The sequence below is a fragment of the Mixophyes fleayi genome, chromosome 1, assembly GCF_038048845.1.
Source record: "Mixophyes fleayi isolate aMixFle1 chromosome 1, aMixFle1.hap1, whole genome shotgun sequence".
NCBI lineage: Eukaryota > Metazoa > Chordata > Amphibia > Anura > Limnodynastidae > Mixophyes > Mixophyes fleayi.
Genome location: NC_134402.1, coordinates 347,929,718 through 347,943,711, shown reverse-complemented (window position 1 = coordinate 347,943,711; position 13,994 = coordinate 347,929,718).

Below are 13,994 nucleotides of genomic sequence, written 5' to 3'. Positions count from 1 at the left end.
GGTTTAGACATTGGGCTGTTTGTAAATAGAGGAGATTTTTGTGGTCGGTGAAGATGGTTACCGGATAATGAGCCCCCTCCAGTAGATATCTCCACTCCTCCAATGCGACTTTTATTGCCAACAGTTCTTTGTCACCGATGGTGTAGTTCTTTTCCGCGGGTAGAAGACCCCGGGAGTAGAAGGCACAAGGATGGAATTTCTGTTGCTCAGATCTTTGGGAGAGAATAGCTCCTAGTCCGACATTGGAGGCGTCCACCTCGAGAAAGAAGGGAAGGTTTACGTCAGGCTGCCGAAGAACAGGGGCGGTAGAAAATGCTTCTTTAAGGCTTTGGAAAGCGTGAAGGGCCTCGGAGGACCAGTGTTTAGTATTGGCGCCCTTCTTGGTCAGGGCCACAATAGAAGAAGCAATAGATGAGAAGTTCAGGATAAAACGTCTGTAATAATTCGCAAACCCCAGGAAGCGTTGTATAGCCCTGAGGGTAGTTGGCTGGGGCCAAAGTAGAACGGCATTAACTTTGTCTGGGTCTATCTCCAGACCTACTCCGGACACGATGTATCCCAAGAATGGAATTTGGGATAATTCGAAGGAGCATTTTTCTAATTTGCAGAATAGGAGGTTCTTCCGCAGTCTGGAGAGAACTTCTGCCACATGTTGATGGTGGGAGACAAGATCTTGAGAGAAGATTAAAATGTCGTCCAGATAGACTACAACGCACACGTATAATAGGTCCCGGAAGATCTCGTTCACGAATCCTTGGAAGACAGCTGGGGCATTACACAGTCCAAAGGGCATAACTAGGTATTCGTAATGCCCATCCCTGGTGTTGAATGCTGTCTTCCATTCGTTGCCTGACTTGATCCGGATTAGGTTGTAAGCACCACGGAGATCAAGTTTGGTAAAAATCCGAGCACCTTTTATACGATCAAAGAGGTCTTAAGGTCCCATCTTTCTTTTTCACGAAAAAGAAGCCCGCTCCAGCGGGAGAGCTGGAAGGTCGAATGAATCCGCGATGAAGGTTGTCCTTGATATACTCTGACATAGCCTGTGTCTCTGGTAGCGAGAGAGGGTATACACGGCCCCTAGGAGGGTTTTTGCCAGGTAGTAAATCTATGGGACAATCCCATGCCCAATGAGGTTGCAAGCGTTCAGATTGCGCCTTATCGAACACGTCAGCGAACGGGGCATACTGTGGAGGAAGACCCGGAGGACCAGGTGTTATAGATGATCTGTTGATTTTGAGTGGTACCACTCGGGTTAAGCATCTATGATGACAATCCGGGCCCCAGGATGTGACTTGGGGAGTACTCCAATCAACTTGTGGTGAATGAAGCTGAAGCCATGGAAGGCCAAGAACGATGGGACTAGTAGTAGCAGGAAGGACCAGCAAAGAGATTTTCTCTCGGTGTAAGGCTCCAATTTAAAGGGTCAAAGGAGTCGTACAGTGGGTGATAAGTCCATTAATGATGCGAGAGCCGTCTATAGCAGTGACCACTGGTAGGGACCACTGGTTAACAAGAGCACTGGAGATAAAGTTGCTGGCAGTGCCGGAATCCAGAAGTGCTTGAGAGATAAAAGATTTGGTGGCTGAGAAGATGGTAACATCAAATGCACACACTTTGGAATCCATAGAAGATGGAGAGGAGTCCAGGGACCCTAACCTTACCTCTCCAGAACTGGTTAGGGCCTGGCATTTCCCGACTTCTTAGGACATGAGTTCAGGCTGTGAGTAGGGTCAGCACAATAGATGCAGAGTCTATTTTGTATTCGTCGATCCCTCTCTCTAGATGTTAACTTAGAACGTCCTACCTCCATAGGTTCCACTGGAGGGGGAAGATGACGAACTTAAGGTGATGGGCGAGTGAACCCCTTAGAGGTGCTTGTTCTTTCAGACTCCCTCTCACGGAATCTCATGTCTACCCTATGACATAGGGAAATTAGATCGTCCAAGGAAGAGGGCAACTCTTGTGTGGTCAGTGCGTCTTTGATCTTATCCGTCAGACCCTGCCAGAAGGCAGCAATCAGGGCCTCGGTGTTCCACTGTAGTTCAGAGGCGAGTATCCGAAACTGAATGACGTACTGGGCCACAGAGTGTGATCCTTGGCGTAGTCGGAGAATGCTGGAAGCCGCAGAGACAACGTGGCCAGGTTCATCGAAAATTTTGCGGAACTTGGAAATGAAGAGTGCACTATCCTCCAATAGGGGGTCATTTCTCTCCCACAGAGGGGAGGCCCACGCAAGAGCCTGTCCGGAAAACAGAGAAATGAGGTAGGCAATCTTGGCACGGTGAGTAGCAAAATGGTGAGGTTGAAGCTCGAAATGGAGAGAGCACTGATTCAAAAAACCTCTACACATCTTGGGATCTCCATCATATTTTGAGGGAGTAGGCAGGTGTAGCGTGGAAGCAGTAGACACCTGGGATGGCACTGGGGAAGGAGAAGGCGCTTGAGGTCCAACAGTCGCTGAAACAGTTTGTAGAGGAACTCCTCGGGTGGCCAGAGTCTGGAAACACTGGAACAGATGTTGCTGCCGAACATCCTGTTCTACCTGAGTGATCAGATGCTGCAGCATCTCCTTAGCTGTTGGTTCCAATCCTGGGTCTGTCATGGCCTGATCTTACTGCCACGGGCACTAGGAGTTGCTTACCCGAGTTTCACCAGATGGAACTCTGCTAGAGAGGCGGGGTTATGGCACGCACCTCAAAGCAGGCAGGTGAATGATTGGAGCGACACAACAGCAGGAGAGTAGAGATAGTCTGAGGAAGTCAGCGACTTGCAGCTATGGTTAGAGGAAAGTCAGCGACTTGGAGCAGTAAACTGGAGGCTGAAGATAATGTAGACACGAGGAGTGGATGTGGATAGGTGATGGTAGGTAGAGGAGGAGTCAGTGGTCTGCGTACAGCAAGTTGTACCACTGCAGTGATGGGAAGAATAGTACTGGTGCAGGAAGGAAGCAGGGTAGTCGGTGGTCTGCGTTCAGCAAGTTGTACCACCGCTATGGTGAGGAGTCTGGTCCAGGTGTAGGTAGGTAATAGGAGAGTCAGTGGTCTGCGTATAGCAAGTTGTACCACCGCTGTGATAGGAGGACTTGTCCAGGTGCGGGTAGGTAGCAGGGAAGTCAATGGTCTGCGTGCAGTGAGTTGTACCACTGCTGTGAGAAGGAATGAGGACTTGTCCAGGTGCAGGAGAGTGAAGTTGAAAGGCAAACTGTGGCTGTATGGAAACGGCGCGAGTAGAGCAATGTCTTGTGAGGCAGAGATGGAAGGCACAATGAATAGTCTGTATGGAGTAGATGCCTTGCAGTGAGGAGAAGCTGGTCACAGCAGATATGCACAATAACGCTAAGTAGTAGCGTGAGGAGATATCGTAGCTTGAGTGAAAGCTTGTCCTAAATGAAGCAATGCAGTAACACAGTCTATATGGGTACTTGTACCCTGTGCAGCAAACAACAATGGATACAACTGGTATGCGAGCAATAGGCAATAGTCAATAGTCAGTAGAGCATACCCAGTTGTGTAGATCCGAAATCAGCTGAGAAGTGAAGCGTTGTAGCGGTATGGGAACCGCCGCTGAGTTGAGCAGGGAGCAGCGTGGAAGCTGAAGCACGAGTAGAGCTGGAAGCAGTTTGGAAACTGTACACACGAGTAGAGCTAGAAGCAGTTTGGAAACTGCACACAGGAGTAGAGCTGGAAGCAGTTTGGAAACTGCACACAGGAGTAGAGCTGGAAGCAGCTTGGAAACTGCACACAGGAGTAGAGCTGGAAGCAGTTTGGAAACTGCACACAGGAGTAGAGCTGGAACCAGTTTGGAAACTGCACACAGGAGTAGAGCTGGAAGCAGTTTGGAAACTGCACACACCTATAGAAGTTCACTGGGAGTGAGACTTCAAGATCAGGCCACTACCTAAGGCTGCAGGTGCCTTAAGTAGGGAGGGGTGATTGATCCATCAATCACATTAGTGGTCAGGTGTAGTTGTTAAAGTGACCTGCGCATGCGCAGTGCGACAGGATGGCGGACGGCCGCAGTTCCACACAGGTGTGAGCGGGAAAGATGGAGAACCACGTACCAGAGTGGAGGCACTCACACTCCGGTGAGTGACACTTATACACTGCACAGTCATAAAAAGCATTGATATCTCAGAGATACAGATACAGTATTAAGGTCCACACCCATAGGTTGATGGGTCATGACCTCTCAAGAACTCGACGCCCTATTGGCTGATTCCTCTGGCCATTGTTCCTAGAGGTGGGGGTCAACTTTCCATGTGTGGCCAGGTGTCCTTCCTCAGGCTCCCGCCTCTAGACCTGAATAAATTGGTTCATTTATTGCATCTCTGGAGTTGCTATTTGGTGCATGAAAAGTAATATTAGTTATACCTAGCATTCGCAACATGCGAACACTTCATTAATATCACTGGAAACGTTCTAATTCGATTGTGTACAGAATGAGACCAAACTCAATGAAATTAGCATGTTGGAAACATTAATTACCTTCTTCACCACATTATATTTTAGAATAACTGAAAGAAATAGATTAAACTTATGTACATCTTGCTATATAATAATTTGGTTGCGTATTGATCACATCACAAACAATATTTGTGTACAGTAATTATTGATTACCGCCTTCATCCAATTATCTAACTTCAACACCCCTATGGTGAACAGATGCACCCTGGAACACAGACGCCTATCCAAGCTGTATTATTTGTGGGTGGTCAAAAGCAGGTGCAAATAGCGGATGATGATGGTAGCCAGCAATAGCGAACCTCTATTTATTGGCTGCTTGCTCCGCTGATCCTGCTTTCTTCATGCGCAAGTCTATTTTTTCATTATTAAGCTGATTTTTTTTTGCATCTGCAATTGCTGTCAACTCTGCATCTTCCCAGATTTTGGTGAGAGTGCTGATCTCTAAGATAAAGGAGGGTGATTATCCTGAAGCCTTTCTGACCACATTTGAGAGAGTAGTATCAGCCTAGGTGTCGCCCTAGAGTTCCTGGGCAATCCATCTGGCATTGATGCTAATAGGGGAACACCATTTCAGGCACCAAGGCTTATGCAGCGTTGGTGCCTGAAGACGCTGGGTATTAAGAAAAGGTCCTAGCAGCGATTTTGATCCTTCACTTCCAAAACATATAGACAATGCTTCAGAGCTGAAGTTTTTCCTATGTCTTGCACAATCATGCCACCATCTGGCTACAGCTAGGGACCCACACTCAGGGCCGTCTTTCTCATTGGGCACAATAGGCAGGTGCCCGGGCTCGCAGTGCATGTCGGGCTTGATGTCATCACGCCCGCCCGAAATCCATTGCGGAGCGCAACGGAGGAGGAGACCAGGGAGGGAGCCGGATCGCCAGCTGACCGCAAGGTAAGTATTTTCTTCTTTTTTTTTTTCAGGCTTTTTTTTTTTTTGAGCTGCCTCTGACGGGCCTCCTGGTCTGCAGGGCCCATATATATAATCACTTTTTTTTTTTTATATTTATATATATATATATATATATATATATATATATATATATATATATATGGGCCCCGGTGCACTGCTTTGCCCGGGGGCCCAAAATGTTGTTGAGAGGGCCCTGCCCACATTGCCAACCAGATAGTGGAAACCATGGAGCTAGAATGGTTATTAATAGCCATCCTGAGAAAATGACCCTGTTGACTCACCGGCATTGGGTCTCAATCCTTATATATGCTGTCCATCTGATCAACATTGCCCTGACTGCAGAAAATGCAATGACCCTCCCCAACTCGAGGTTCCAACATGTCATGATCCTGTAAATATTTTAAGTTATCTGTTACTAAGACACCAAGCATGTCAAAATGAGCCAAAAGCCATGCTGTTTTCTCCACTTTATTGGCCTGTGGCAAACTTTATTCCCTGGTTTCCAGACTCCAGCCTCATCTTCCCATCATCAGGCTCAGGATTGGAAATAGACAACTAGTCGGGTTGTAGAGAAAAGGAACATTGTGAAGCCAGGTGCCCCCAGATGTACTTTTTGGAAGTCATTATCATCAACCCTATTAACCTAGGTCTGCTTATATTACAGGAACAGGTTTTAAGTTAGGGGAAAGTGGTCAGGAGTGGTAGGCACAGGGAATAATATAATTTTGATGTTTTCCTGCATTCCATGGAAGTGTGCCATAAATGTCCCATCTGTATTGGGTGCATACATAGGCAAAACCACCAACCTGAGATTGGGAGTAATGGCATTGCTCTGCTGAGACTGGCTGGGATCTCCTACCCTCTGTGCGAGGTTCTGTCAAATATCAAACACAGAAACCCCTGTAGAGACATTTAGTGTGTACAGTGTGGACCACGTCCACACCTCTACTCCTCCATTACTTGGCCATGTGGTGAGCAGCAAATGAGCTCTTATCCTCCTTTCTTACTTCCTCCATCAGCCATCATCAGCTTTGACTTAGCCTTTTATCCCCAGGTCACCAAAGATTTCTCCCCCCATGTTTGTGTCTAATGTTTGCCTGTGTCTCTTCCCCCACCCGTTTCTGTGTCTATAAACTCCCTTACCTCTGCTTTCTCTTTGTGTTTGTCTCTTTTTCTCCAATTTTATGTTTCCTTCAGTCTCCCTTGCATTTTCTCTTTCCCTCAGTTTTCCCTTTGCATGCTTCTGTCCCTCCCCCCTCCTTGTGTTTCTTTCTCCCCCTATGTGTGTCTGTCTCATTCACCCTTTGTTTCCCCATTAGTATTATTATTAGATTGGTTATGATTTGGAACATATACATTTACTAAAGTAAAACATTGGTTAAAGATCTTGCATTTCAGAACTAAACCTCTACCCGCTTGTAATTTATGTACTGTGATATCCTTAATAGATAGGTGCCTGGAGAGGAGAATGGCAACCCCAAGCATCTTGCTATTGGAATTATTAGATGTGAATAGGTGAGGGTAGTGATGGCTATGTAAACGGGGCTCGGCTCCCTGCTTAAAATGTGTCTCTTGTAGGAAGGCCACATCTATCTTAGATGCTATGAGAATTCTTAACAACCTGGATCTTTTTTCTGGGATATTTAGACCCTTAACGTTAAGGGCCATACATTTGAGGCTACCCGACATCATCAAAGGAAGCAAGGAATAGATAAGGCATACTTAAGTATTTCAGGATGGAGACCCAAGTAGCCCAAGTGGTTGAAAATGGAAAAGAGTGGGAACGGAAAAGAGGGGTGGGAACGGGGGTTGAGGTACAGAAATATGCCAATGGTAATAACATCTGAATAAGATAACCGTTTTGGAGATACACGAGAAGACGTGGCCCAATCATGCTCTGGAAAAAACCTGTGCGGTCCAGGGGTACTGGGGAAGTCAGTGACAGTGAAACTTATACACTAAAGCTTTTAGTGTACTGCATTATCATCATCACCATTTTTTTTATATAGCGCCACTAATTCCGCAGCGCTCTACAGAGAACTCACTCACATCAGTCCCTGTCCCATTGGGGCTTACAGTCTAAATTCCCTAACACACAAAGACAGACAGACACACAGACTAGGGTCAATTTGATAGCAGCCAATTAATTTACCAGTATGGTTTTAGAATGTGGGAGGAGATTGGAGCACCTGGAGGAAACCCACGCAAACATGGGGAGAACATACAAACTTCTCACAGATAAGGCCATGATCAGGAATTGAACTCATGACCCCAGTGCTGTAAGGCAGAAGTGCTAACCACTTAGCCACCGTGCTGCCCATATTATAAACATATTTGTAAAACAATATACTATGTAACCAACTATGGCTTTGGGTATTTTAACCAAATTTTAGAAAAATTAGAACTTTTGCAGCAAAGAAAGACAGGTTATACATGAAAATGTCTGTTTCTGTCTCAGGCCTCTCTTAAAGATTCTGGCAGTTAGCGCAATCAAAATCTCTGTGTGCTTATCTAAATGAACCTGGAGGAGTTGAGAGGTTCCACCAACGAGACCAGGAGAGAGTCTTTCCATCTGGAATGTTCTCCTTCAGAGGTAAGTACTAATACCTATAAAGATAAATATCACTGGGAAACAGGACAACATATAGCTTGTTCAGAAGGCACTCTAACGCTAGATAAGAAAGAGAACTGTCTCCAAAGGACCTCAAGTATAGGGGTTTCCTTGTGATAAGCAGCAGCAAGCTTCATATAGACTCAGGGAACTTCCTGTGTTTGCTGGTTTTGGCATTTTTGGGGAGTTTTCTTCATTTTGCCAGATTGTCAGAATATTTCTGTTCTCTGTGGGGCATTAATTGGGATCAAACGTGTAATTTACTCTTGCCAGTCTGGAAGCGATATATGTGGAATGTCTAGAGCTGAGCAAAAGGCCGAGATTTCAGACGGCTCTCTGAAAGCGGCTTATTTCCCTTTGTGGACAACCTGCAATTGGAATGGAAAACCCCAGCGGTATTTGATATTTTTCTTTCTCAATGCTTCTGTGAGGGGTTTGAGCATTCTCCTTTGTTGGAGTGTGTGCAACGAAAGATCCTGGAACACCTGAATTTCTTGGCCATTGAATTTGAGAGCTTCCAGTCGCCTTAATTTCTGCAAAACCTCATCTTTCTGTCTGAAATAATATGGACGGCAAATGACATCCCTGGGATGTCCCGAAGGAGCCCCTCGTGGACGCATGGCTCTATGAGACCTGTTGAAAGCAATGACATTTTCCAGGGGCTGTTCCAAGATTTCGTTAAACACTTTGTGAGTGTATCTACCAGACCTTGGGTGGGTATGTCCTCAGGTAGACCTCTGATTCTCAAAGTGTTCCTGCAGCCTCGGTTGTCCATGTTATCCATTTTGTAGTGAAACCACTGTAAACACTTGTGCAGTCACTGTGGCTTGCAAAGTGGTAAAGCGTTCTTCTTGCACTTCCTTGCTCTCCTCCAGGGCTATGAGCATGTGACCTAAATGTGTGAGATCTGCCTGGAGAGTAGCTGCTTCCTGTCAGGCGACGCCTCCGCACTGACAGTAGATGCAAGAGGCGGTCGCCCGTACTGCTGATCGGCGTCCCGTTGCCTAGCAACAGGACACCTTCTCACTTCCATGTTCGCGTGCGCATGCGCTGTCACTTCAGCGTCCCGTTGCAACGGGAACGCTAGGCGGCTTCCTGTTGGCAGTCAGCATCCCTGACCGCTGACACCCCCCACATGTCAGCCATCACTAGGGGGTATTTAAAGAGGCTCTGACACCACCAGGGTGCCAGAGTATTGGTTTCACCCCTGCTCCAGCTCCCTGTTGATTGTTCCTACTTACAGTGATATTGACCCGGCTATCTGTCTGACTACTCTTTGGATTCTCCCTTGTACCTTGCTGCCCGTGTGGTTTCCTGACGTCTGGCCTGCCTTTGACTACTCTTTGGATTCTCCCATGTACCTCGCTGCCCGTTTGGTACTGAACCGGATTGTCTGACTATTCTTCTGTCCACTTGTTACTACGCTGGTGGCTGTCTCGGAGAACCGCGATATGCGGACCCTCTTGCAGTGAAGCCAAAACTCCCTTGCGGGGGTCCCTGGTGAATACCAGGGGTGCCTTAGACTCCGCACCTCCTTGTTCAGCTGCTCCAATACCAGCTAGTAAGTCCACTCTGAACGTGACACTTCCTGTCTGACCACTTTCTTTAGCTGGATCTCCAGTTTTTTTTGAGGGTACCTCTTGTTTTGTTAGTAAAGTGCGAAGCAGTTGCATGATCTGTGATAGGTATGGTTGGCCTTTGTTTGGTGATGTCTCAGCAGTCTGTATTTTCGTTGATTGAGACTCAGGTGTGGATAGGTGAGAGGAACCGCTCGAAGAGGCCATATGCACGCAGATCTGAGCGTTGGGGAGTTGTTGACATTCTGGAGTCTTTCTTAGCGGATCCCTTCTTGTCTCTGCCCATCTGGGCTTCCGGATAGTACACTTAGTAGGTTGCAAAAAGTTGATCAACTTTCATCTGCAGTACATTATAAAATACATAAATTGTCACTTCCCCCCATCTGTTGTCTAGGCAGCCACAACAGCCATCAAGCGGCTATGGTTACATTGGTGTATGAAGCAGTTGGCTAGCCAGGGGCTTTAATGTACAGCCGTGTGAAGCACTCTTGTGTAGGCAACAAATCAAAGACTGGTGTAACTTAGAACTTCCTCTGATTGGGTCTGGTAATAATAGAGTTGAGTGTGTTGATGAGCTGATGATGTATGGTTAGTTAATACCCAGTCAATTAAATGAAGCACATCAATGAGTTTAGCCGTCAATGGGTGGAATCCGACCTCAATGTAAAGTCCCTTGAATTCTATAGTGATGTTTGTCAAGCAGCAGACCAGGATTGTCTTCATTAAGCAATCAAGTATAAATTACATATATATAGGTTAGGTCATCAAATAGTAATGAGAGTTATTTAGTATTACTTGCGTGACAATCGTCTCAAATGGCCACAAGGTGGCTTCCGTAAGTTCAGGTCTGATTAATACTGGCTTTGTTTGAGATTGCTTGATGAAAATTAAACAGAAATACATGTGTCGTATTTTACAGAGTGCAACGATGGTGAATGGTAAGCAGATGGTAGCAAGGCAACAATGTACAACCACCACCAGCAATCAGATTTATACAATTGTATTGTACAGATTGATTGAAGGCACTTTATGTGAACAGGGATTAAAGCTTACTGAGTGTCACTCACCGTACCGTGAGTGCCTCTTCCCGGACATTTAGGAACCGTGGCCGTCCTCCATCCTGAGGGTCTGCGCATGCGCAGCCCTTTCCTATACTTCAGTGTATGTTCCTTTAACTTAATTGGCAGATCAGGCAACACTCCCTATATTAAGCACCTGTGGTCAATACCACGTTGCCTGATCTTGGAGTCTCATTTCCTATGAGTCTCTGAAGGTGTTCCTGTATTCCTCGTGTTTTCAGCGCTGCTGATTCCTGTGGTTTCCAAACCACTTCTACTACTGTGGTTCCCATACCACTTCTACCATCAACTGTATCATCGTGACTGTTAGCTGATTCCTATCCGCTGCCTCCGTGCACTACAGTCTTCCAAACCACTTCAACGCTATTACTTATCATTGTGACTGTTTGCTGATTCCTATCCGCTGCCTCCGTGCACTACAGTCCTCTAATCCACATCACGCTATTATATTTCACTGTGACTGTTTGCTGGCTTCTACCCGCTGCCTCTGTGCACTCCAACCGTTACTTTACATCCACTCACCTGTTCCTCATTAAGTCCGTGAGCTGATTCCTATCCGCTGCTTCCGTGCACTACAGCCTCCAGCCTACAACTCGCCTGTGTTCATCATCGGGATTGTTAGCTGATGCCTATCCGCTGCTTCCGTGCACTACAGCCTCCAGCCTACAACTCGCCTGTGATCATCATCGTGACAAGTTAGCTGATTTCTATCCGCTGCCCCTGTGCACTGCAGTCTCTTCTCAGCTCTCCTGTGTTTCCTCGAGACTGCTGCTCTCGTTGCCATTTGCTACTCTCCGTGATCAACAGCTCCTGGTCTACTCTGCTCTCCCGTGTTCCATCGCTACTGACAACTATTGGTTGCTACTGGTTACCTCCGTGTACCGCAGAGCCCTGCTGCTGCTGACCGCGCTATCACCCATCTACTGCTGATCCGCTCTCCACGCCTTCACGTGTCCCGCAGGTCTACCCTCCTGTCAGCATTGGATTTATATCTCATCACTACTCCTCTGCTGGATCATCTCCACTCTCCTGGGTCCTGCTTGAGTCCAGTTCCACGTGTTACTGATTCCTGTGGATTCGTGTCCCTGTTGGTCTACTTATCTGTGCGCTGCACCTACTGACCGCTGCCTCAGCTATCCTGGGACTTCTCATCCAGCCGGCCTCCTGCCGCTCAGGTATCCCTGCACTCCTCTCTGACTGCCTGCTTCTGAACCACGGTATGCATACTTCTCATTGACTGTGCTGGTGTATTGCATATCTTGCTGGACTGTGTTGGTTCTCCTCTGGAGTCTGCTATCCGCTGAGTCTATTGCCATCATTGACTGTGTTAACTTGTGCTGGACTACTTCAAGAGACTTTCTATATTTGCAGACCTGTTCAGTCATATATATATATATATTGTGCATGTTACTGTGGATCGTATATAAGGTGCCTGTGTATATCTTGTGTTGCAGTCTCTCCCCGTGCACCTCCTCACATATATATTCAGTGGTACAACTTGCTGCTAGCAGACCACTGATCCCTGTTTCCAGTATCACCTGTTCCAGTATCCTTTCACATAGCAGTGGTACAACTTGCTATCGCAGACCACTGACTCCCTGGATACCTCCACTTGGATTCCACTCCTTCACTCAGACAGCGGTACCACTTGCTATCCGCAGACCGCTGACTCTCATCACCTCCTCGTTTCTGTTGGACATTCCTCCTCACTATAGCAGTGGTACAACTTGCTACCGCAGACCACTGACTACCTTCACGTGTCCTTGTCCTACAGTTCCTCGTGTACTATTGCCTCCATATTGCCAGTGCTGCTAGTCATAGACTTTCCTGAGCATCTCATCATCTGCTGCTTCCTGGTCCGTGATCACCCAGCTACCAGAGTACCCTATTACCATCTACATTGCTCTGGTAAGCCTACCACCTGGTGATCCCTGGGTAAAGACTCCTAGTGCCCGTGACACTGAGGAGCACTGGCACAGCATGGGATCTTATGAGACCTCCGATGGGGCCATCTATCCCCTCTCCTCCAGGGCAACACAACAGTACCTTTGCGTCTTGCTCTGGCTGCGTTCCGGTGGGTGCCAAATGGAAAGTCTCATGCTGAATGTGTCAGCTCTGCAGCTTTGTCTGGACTGATTCCTTGAGTGCTGATAAGTAGTCAAGGCGGCCCCGATCACTGTCGGCCATCCACACAGTGATCCGCAGCTCTCTCCTCCGGGCGCAGTTTGAAATGTATCTTGGAGGGGTTCCTGCAAAGGCTGTCCTTTACAGACAGTGATCTGAACAGATTCCGTAATCAGGCCTCCTGCGTAACCGTGGCTTCCGTCAGGAGAAGAATGCACCAGAATTGCGGCGGTACGGAGAAAGGCCAGTCTCCTTTGTCAGACACTCCAGGTAAGGTCGCCTGATAAGGCAATGCTTCGGTGGGTTACCAAGCAGGGTCCGCTGGCATACTACCCTTTTCACGCCAAAATTGTGGGGTCCGTTCTCTATAGTGATTTCAGGCCTCCGGAAACAGATTTAGTAGAAAAGTCGCTATTAGGCAAATAAGGAGATCTGTCCACTATCGGTTAGTGGTAGCGAGCAATCTGCCAAGTAAGGTAAATCTGGATGTTTCTGAGTTTTCTGTTAAATCAGATGAGCTCCTAGAAGACCTGTCTGGCTATATTAGCTGCCAAGCCACGCCCAATTATTATTGATTGATCTTGAATGCGCCACAGTGCTCTGCAGCACTGGACAGTGGGGAAATCAGGGCATACAAGTGTGTGTTTTTTTTGTTCCAACCTGTGTTTGTCTCTGCAACGTGGGGGATTGGGCCTTTCTTTCTCCACTTTTGTGTATGTTGTGTAAGTTGTTTTGTTCTCTCATCCCATCTGTGCTGTATGCGCACACTTGAGTGGGAGCATGTCCAGAGCCCCCCCTGAACTCAAAGCACTCCTCCTGATATCAGCAACTGGACAGGTGCAGCATGTTGAAGCTGGTTGCGGTGACAGTAATTTCACTGAGAAAGAAGAGTGCTTATTTGTTTTCCTTCTCATCACGTGACAGATCCAGATTCTGACAGAGCAGAGCCGGGATTCGCCCACTGTCCTTATTTCCCCGCACCACGGACGGCAAGGAGCAGATAGCATGTCTGGAGATAGGTGAGTGGCTGCCAGTAACGTAACAAATGATCTTAAAAACCCAGGTGTCTATTTCTCAATAGGCCTCTTACTCTGGTGATAAGTAGGATTATTTTACTTCTCACAATAATTTAACAAAAAAAATAACGCAGAGAAATGTGAGTGATACTTAGCTTATATATATATAAAACACATCACAGGAAAGGGACTCACGTTTGTAGAT